General features: G+C 34.4%; 1 protein-coding gene across 1 annotated transcript in view; it reads right to left on the reverse strand.

The window, feature by feature from the left end:
• LOC107659647 (zinc finger MIZ domain-containing protein 1-like) overlaps window positions 1–8,918 on the reverse strand; it is a 46,995-nt gene that overhangs the window by 37,121 nt on the left and 956 nt on the right. The gene's annotated exons all lie outside the window — the stretch shown is intronic.

Genomic DNA, 8,918 nt, shown 5'->3' on the forward strand with positions numbered 1-8,918 from the left:
ACCCCAGCGACTTAACACTGCTTTTGTGCTCCAGGGTCACTTATAATACTATACTATACATTTAAATATTAATATTTAATATAAAATGAATAACATAATATTATGATATAATATTGTAAATAAACCTACAATATCACTAACATTTAGGTCCATCATTGCATTGACAAACATCAGTAGCACAGCAGCGGCATCGTCTGCAAACACTCCCGTTTTCTGTAAAAACCCAGTTTCTCTAACCGGTATAAAGAAGATAAAGCAGCGTATTACAACATCTAGCACTGTTAGCTTCCTCCGACACGCATAAACACGACAGCCACATGCCTCGTATCTTCCAGAGCATCCCACAGCAGGGAAGATCTTTGCATATTTTGGCAGGAGCATCTGTTCCTCGAGCTGGAGCCAAACCTTCAGCAGATCTTCAGACAAGAACAGCGCTTTTAAAGGGGTCACAACATAGACTGAGTAAAGACAGTCACGCTCTTGACCATTCTCACTCTTACAATCAATCATGCCATGTTTAAATGACAACATTTGACTCAGTTGCAGTAAATGCCAGCCTGAAGTCTCCCTGCTGTAGGTTCAGGAGTGATTCAGTCACTGTTCGATTCCTCTTCTGGATAATTGGGTCCTCGTGGAAGCTGCAGACGACACAAGCACGACACGTCACTCGTGCTCTTATACCATCACTACTGGCTTTAGAGCACAAGTCTTCATTCACGTCATCAGCGTACTTCAGTGAGGACTGACCACACCGTAACTCAGAAATCATCTATCAACAGCAGTTCACTCGAAAATCAGGCTGAACTGATTATTACACATACTGCAAAAATCTCTTGCTGATCAGTGTTTATGTCTTGTTTTCCAGTAAAAATACCTACCTTTTAATACTTTAAAACAAGACGCATTTACTTGAGAAGCAAAAATGCACAGAACATAATGTCATTATTGTGTTCAGAGAATATATCACAAATAATATAAAGTATTTTTTTCTTTTTACTCCACTGGCAAAAATGGCTATTTATGCATGACACAAATTAAAGGGTTAGTTCACCCAAAAATGAAAATTAGCCCATAAACTACTCACCCTCAAGTCGTCCTAGCTGTATAAGACTTTCTTCTTTCAGACGAATCCAGTCGGAGTTATATTAAAAATTGTCTTTGATCTTTCAAGCTGTTTAATGGCACTCAGCGGGTGTTGCATTGCTTCAGTCCAAAAGAAGTTAAATAAAAAGCGCCCATCCATAAAAAAGTGTCTCACACGGCTCCGGGGGGTGAACAAAGGCCTCCTGTAGCGAATCGATGCGTTTTTGTAAGAAAAATAACCATATTTAAAACGTAATAATCACTTTAATGTAGTTTGCGCCAACAGACCTACACGGAAGCAGCTCCGTTTAACTTCTTTTGGACTGAAGCAATGCAACACCCGCTGAGTGCCATTCTCATATAAAAATATGGCATTCAGTTGCTTCAAACAATGGGGTAAACATCATTCAATGTAAATTGTGATAATCGTAATTAACAATCACAATTACAATTTCAAGGGAATAATCGACAATTATGATTTTTGTCATAATCGTGCAGCCCTACTTGAGGGTGAGTAAAATGGTGGGCTAATTTTCATTTTTGGGTGAACTAACCCTTTAAGGGAAACAATTCTATATAAATAATACACACACACACACACACACACACACAATTACATTTAAATTTTATAATGAGCATTTTAGCTTATAGTAAATATATACATATATTATTGTTATTTATGCTTGAAACTAATTACATTAAAAAGCATATATATAATTATATATTTACATTTTTATTTTAAATATTATTAAATTATTATTATTTTAAATTTAAATTTTCTTAAATTATACATTTCATTTAAAGGTTAACTTTTTTATTTTTTAATATTATATATATATTATATATAAAAATGTAACACACATATATAATATTTAAAGGGGTCATATGATGCTGCTAAAAAGAAAGGAACAATTGAAATCGCATCATATGACCCCTATAAATGTATATTTTATGTTTGAATGCAATTTTGCTTCTCAAGTAATCAAGTATCTTTATGGATCTATACAGTGAGGAAGTCTCTCTAAACTCTAAACTATAGTTCACTCATGTTCACAGACATTTGCATTTCATCAGCTTTAAACAAACTGAAGGGTTTTTACTGATCAGACCTGCTGTGCTGCTCCTGGCAGTTTAGAGCAGAACGCAAATGTACAAATAAAGCGTCCAGAGGCCTGTCATCTAATTACTGTCCTGTAAGTGTCAAAGAGGGATGAGCAATATATCATAGCCATAATGCATTGCCAATAAAAAAAACAAAATACATGATGCAACACACAGACAAAACACAGTAAAAATACACATTTTGCTTGGCCCATGTTTTCAGATTCAGAGACAACAGATAAAAAACCAATGCAAATTCAATCAAATAAACTCTGAAGCCATTTTTCTGTTTTTTTTTTAAAAAAAGCTAAGTGCTTCAGTTTAAGAGGTCGTTTAACTGACCAGTAGCTTCAGAAGCTTTCAGAGAAACAACATCATTAACGTGTAACGTCTACAATCAGATCCCATTACAATGAGCCTGTGTGTGTGTGTGCTGTGTAAACACACTGACTCTGAGAGCTTCACTAAGCTGTATGCTTACAAAAGGGCATTAGCAGAGGCTAGTGAATGATTGTAGGGCATTATCATCGAGCGCAGAGCCCAGACAATGTTAACGGATAACCGGTTAACCATGAAAGCGCAGAAGAGCCTCGGTGTGACGTCTCAGAGTCGGTTAACACGTCACACGCTCTCAGAGCTCAACAACTGTTTGTACATTTACATCTGCCTGTATTCACATGCAAATCCACGCAGTGCATGAGCTCAGACTGCTCTTTTGTTGTTCGCATGTGCTGGAAATGATGCATATTTCTGAACTTTTCCCTCTTAGACGTGTAGATAAAAGGTCATTAAAAGAAAATGCTGTCATTTACTCAAACAAACCTGCATGCAGGATCTTTTTATAAGGAACACAAAAGGAAATTTTGCACTTAAATGTTATATTCATGCATTTTGCCAAAATATGTTTTGAAGACCAAAATATGTTCAGAACAAAATATGCCTGACAAGCCTGACAAGGTCATTATGAAGTTTTGTAAAAACAAAAAACAAACAAAATTTTTATTTTTAATTAGTATTTATGTCTTGTTTAAACCAAGATGCACTTACCTGAGAAGCAAAAATGCTGACATTATTTTGTTCAGAGAATATATGGCAAACAATATGTTGTTGTTGTTTTATTCCACTGGCAAATATTGCTATTTATGATTGAAACAAATAAAAAAAAGAAAATTGTATTATTAGTTAAAAAAAATTACATACGCACACACAACATGAGGATGAATAAATCAGAGGTTTCATTTGTGTCTGAAATATCCCTATCATTCAGTCTGTGAGTGATTGTTTCAGAAAGTGAATTTCCTGAGACACAGTAAAGTCTTCATATCAGGCACTCAAACACTTATTATACGACAACTTCAAACGCAGCTCATCCAATCAGAACTATCAGCATTATGAATCAGTATCATAACAATGCTTCAGCTACGTAGCTGATTTTAAATACAACAATAAAGCGCCTAGAATCATGAATCATAAGAGAGATTAGTGTGAACAATCACAGGATGCCTTTGCGGTCCTGATCTCATAAGCGACTGGCTCTCATCCTCCTCCTGTTTCCTTCTCCTCCCATCGCTTCATTCCCTCACTTTATGAGCTTTGGCACCTCAATCATTGATCGCTGAGAGACGAAAACAGCTCCACCCTTACAGAACACACACAGACGATCATCTCTCAGGATGAAGGGAAGTAATAGCAGTGATCTGCCGGTGTTCAGCGCACTGGAACGCTTCCATTTCATTGTGATGGAGACGCAGTCAGGCGAGACGTCATCATGTCGGGGTCTGCAGACGCTCAGGATTTGTGATGGAAGATCACAGACGTGAAGATCAAACGTGTACAGACCCACCCTGAGCTTCAAACACATCTAACGACCCGCAATCGCCCTCAAAACATCTCCAATCACAATATATTACACCAAAAACCTCCTTCAGCTGACAGGCTATTCTACTCTACCATGCACATCTCACGTGTAATGCAAAAATTGTCAATAAATGTCAATTTTTCTAGTTTATTGCCCCTCACTAACTTACATACAAGTGGACTGTTTTTTATGATGTTTAATGTTTCTGAAAGAAGTCTCTTCTGCTCACCAACGCTGCATTTATTTGATCGAAAATACAGTAAAAAATGTGAAATATTATTTTAATTTAAAATTACCGTTTCTATTTAAATATATTGTAAAATGCATTTTATTCCTGAGAGGCAAATCTGAATTTTCATCATTTTTTTCAGTGTCACATGATCCTTCAGAAATAATTCTAATATGCCAGCATTTTAAAATATATTCAAACAGAAAACAGTTCTAAATTGTAGTAATATTTCACAACATTACTGTTTTTACTGTATTTTTGATTACATAAATGCAGCTTTGGTGAGCAGAAGAGATTTCTTTCATAAGCATTAAAATAATTATTACCAATATTTGACTGGTCGTGTACAGTTAATGAATATTAAATGCCATTTATTATAGTTCATGATTTTCTATGAATTTATCTCAGTAGATTTAGATTTTTTTTGACCATTTACATGAAGCAAAAGAAGTCTGAAAAATCGCATCAAAGTAAACCGAAATGCGTGACTTTTCATAGACTGTAAAAAATGATTATTCAAAGTTATATAATAACTAAAATAAAAATGCACATTTTAAGTAATTAAAAATAAATAATAAATGAATTAATAAATAATTAATAATTTTAATACAGAATTACAGAAAGCTTATACAATTTCCAGTTCACCCAAAAATAAAAATAGTTCTGTCATCATTTATTTCTCTGCTGACTTTCTTCTAAGGAAAACATAAGTTGCCATTTGAAGAACATTGTCCAATGTATGACACTGAGACACTGAGAAATTATTAAAATTTGTATTAATTATTAAGTCTTCTTTTTCATTCATGTTCATTTTTGTGTGATCTATGCCTTTAAGAATAAATAGGGTAACCAAATTACTAACAAACTAGTAGCTGCTAAGCCCCTAGTGTTTATTTAAGTCAGTTTAACTAAGACTATAAAAAGGGCTGGTGCAACTAAACATACAAAAATAATCGGTAATAACATCACTGAGGAATTTCTTATGATACTGATCTGGAATCAGCCGTATGTTTACCTGTGTGTGTAAGTGAGTCTCATAACACTGCACACACAATAACATCAGAGCACACACTGACCTCTGCTCAGCAGCTGATAAGTGCTTGTTCTGCGAGCGACTGAAAACACACCGGCTGCTGCGAACCGATAAAATCACTCTTGTTTTCAGAAGCTCGACGGAGAGGACAGCAAACAGCATCACGTCACTGAGAGTTTCATGAAACATCTGAACCCGCGTCAGTCGGTCAGACAGGTAAGATCACAAAAACAGCATTTGTTCACATCTCACATCACATTCACATCTGCAGTCCACACAGATCATTTACTGAATCCAGCCATGAGCTCATTAACATATGACTGCCTCATTTCTGGAGGACTTCACATGTGGAAGTGAAAAAATTAAGACATGAAAAATACAAGAAATATATTACTCTAGTAATATAACTAATGTACTACGAACTAATTGTTATGTAAATATTTAACTACTATATTTAAGTATTTAATCACATTTTACAAATAATATTTTATGAAATATTCCATTATTTCATAGTACAATCGTAATATTTAATAATAATAATCATATTATTATTAATGTATTATGAAAAACAATGGAATAATTTAAATATGTATTTTTTATTAAAATAACACTTTATATTTTATTTTACAAATAATATTTTTTGAAATATTCCATTTATTTCATAGTACAGCAGTATGTTTTAATAATAACAACAACAACGATTATTATTAATGTACTATGAAATAAAACAGAATATTAAAAATAAATTAAATTTTTTTTTTATTCAATAACACTATATATTTGAATATACAAACAACATTTTATGAAATTCAATTTTAGAGTATTCAATTCATAGACTAGTCTTTTTTTATTAATAATAATAATAATAATAATAATAATTTATTATTATTAATGTACTATGAAATAAAAATGAAATACTAATTTAAATATTTCATATTATATTTATTTTAATTAAAAATAAATATAATATGAAAAAATATTAAAACAACACTTTATATTTTTATTCTATTTACTATTAAAATCAATGCAGATTAAACAAATGTTTTATGAGCAGTACAAAATAAACTAATATAAAGGCAATTAACTAAATTCACACAAGTAAACTTACATTGACTTCCCATGAAGCCCATTTTAGCCACATTTAGTGCTTGATCAGTGCATGTATTCATGTGTCATTAAGCAAGCAAACGTCTTTAGTGAATTATTTGTATATAATTAACCAGGATGTGGTGTGTTTGTGTGGCATCTGTGCAAACGGATGTGTTTTTGGATGAAGGCAGAGGTCAGTGACCTTTCCACAGATCTTAGCGTTGGGTGTCCGCTAGCCATCGGACCTGACCTCCGTGCGTGTGTGTGTGTGTGTGTGTGTGTGTCTTAAAAATAAATATAATATGAAAAAATATTAAAACAACACTTTATATTTTTATTCTATTTACTATTAAAATCAATGCAGATTAAACAAATGTTTTATGAAATATTCCATTTACTTTACAGTACAGTAGTAATATTGAATAATAATAATAATAATAATAAGTATTATTAAATATTAGAATATTAATTTATTTGTTTACAGTACAATAGTAACATTTGTCTAATCTGTACAAATAGCATTATTATAATAATACCAATAGCTAATTTTTTTTTTAAGTATAATCCGTCTATGATGTAAACGTGCAGTGATTACAGGACGTCTCTCACAGCACGAACTCGTAAAGCTCTGTTTTGTCGGTCTCTGAACGTCCATTAGCTGGGTCCGATGCACTCAGACACCGGCTTGCCAATTCTTCTCAATTTTCCTGAAGGATCTGGTGTATCAAACCCATCTGTCTGAGTGCACTGAGTCACAGAGAAACACTTTCAATTCAGCCAATGTGTGCTGATAGACTGCAGATGAGCTACACAACTCTCACAAACAGAGCCACATGTAATCTCATAGCCCGGGAAAATGTGAAAACTGGACCAAAACACTCCTGACAGCACAGGCCAAACACATCTGTCTGATGCATGTACAGACGACAACAATTAATAAATGGTGGAGATGCAATGCAATGGCTAAAACATCTGTCTCAGGTAGTGCGGTGATCAATTTGAATATACATTGGGTTTTACTGTGCAAACTTTCTATAACAGCACAAAGTCAACAAGCTGAACAAAGCATCCACAGAAATAAAAAAAACCGTGAAGCTCACTAATCGACAACTAGTTAACAATTGTAACACATCCTTAATGTACGTGACTACAGACTGATAGAGTAACATGAATATTATGATATTGTGAGTGTCTGTGTTTGTGCATGGAAGACAAGACAGAGAGAAACTAAGTGCAAAGTTTCTGTCTAATTCATAAATATTATAATTTTTAATGTCATTCCTGAACTTAAATAAAGAATCATGATTAATGATCATCAACCGTGAGAACCGTCATTAACATATGACTACTATTTCAGTTTAGCACTTAATTGGATTACAAAAACTGCACTTCCTTATTTGTATAATAATTATTTGTATTTTATTTTATTTATTTTATTATATTTATTTTGGAATATTTTTTTCACACTTAATCATTTTATTTGGTAACATTTCTTATATATAACAGATCTTAGCGTTGGGTGTCCGCTAGCCATCGGACCTGACCTCCGTGCGTGTGTGTGTGTGTGTGTGTGTGTGTCTGATGTAGACCGACTCGCAGGCGTCTCATCGCAGCGGAGCAAGATAGATTATCTCAATGCAGATTACACACCCAAAACACAGCCAAAATAAGACCTCTCTCACCTTCTGGACGACTGTAGCCGCTTTAGTGTGTACAAACAGAGCAACAAGAGGATGTTTACTCTGGTAAAACACAACAGTTTACCTTCACGTTCAATCCAAGGGACATTTCTACCAGCCTTGACTTGATAAAGCCCCACAGCCTTTTGATAAAGCCTTTTTATTCAAAAGGTACACCTTTGTACCTTAAGGGTCTATATTGGTGTTTTAAAGGTATATATCAGTACCTAAAATGTACATATTTATACCTAAAAAGCACAAAAATTTACTTTTTGAGAAGGTACTGCCCCAGTGACAGTTTTTGTACCTTTTTTTCTGAGTGTGCAGTGTGTGTAAAGACTGAAAGTAGAGTTAACAAACGATCGAACACACACGTGCTACAACACTGCTCAGTGTCAATGTGTCTTTTGTCCACATCTATAGCTGAATAGGACAGACGACCCCCTCGCTACACACTCTCCGGGGCCCACTCTCCTCCTCAGATTCACGTCTGGTCTTCCCGTTTCTGGACAGCGAGTGCACAAACACACCAGACATGTGATCAGAGCTTGCAATGGCTTACATCACTCGCTTCTCCGAGCAAAAGCACACTTACCAAGAACGATGGCTGAGTTTGTTTTTAATTATGCATAACTGCAATAGAACAAATAGAACATTATGCAACTCTGTACAATCACTGGTGACTAAAGTCCACTCACAGTAAAGTGGAATTTAAAGGCTTGTCAGTGACTCAACTAGAGAAAAGCAGGAAGGTTTTTGGTTCTTGCTGTTTCTGCACAGATGTCCAGGCGTGAAACAGCAGCATCTTCACACACACACACACACACACACACACACACACACACA

Source organism: Sinocyclocheilus anshuiensis, unplaced genomic scaffold (genome assembly GCF_001515605.1).
Source record: "Sinocyclocheilus anshuiensis isolate Anshui unplaced genomic scaffold, SAMN03320099.WGS_v1.1 scaffold75, whole genome shotgun sequence".
In the NCBI taxonomy this organism is placed as follows: domain Eukaryota; kingdom Metazoa; phylum Chordata; class Actinopteri; order Cypriniformes; family Cyprinidae; genus Sinocyclocheilus; species Sinocyclocheilus anshuiensis.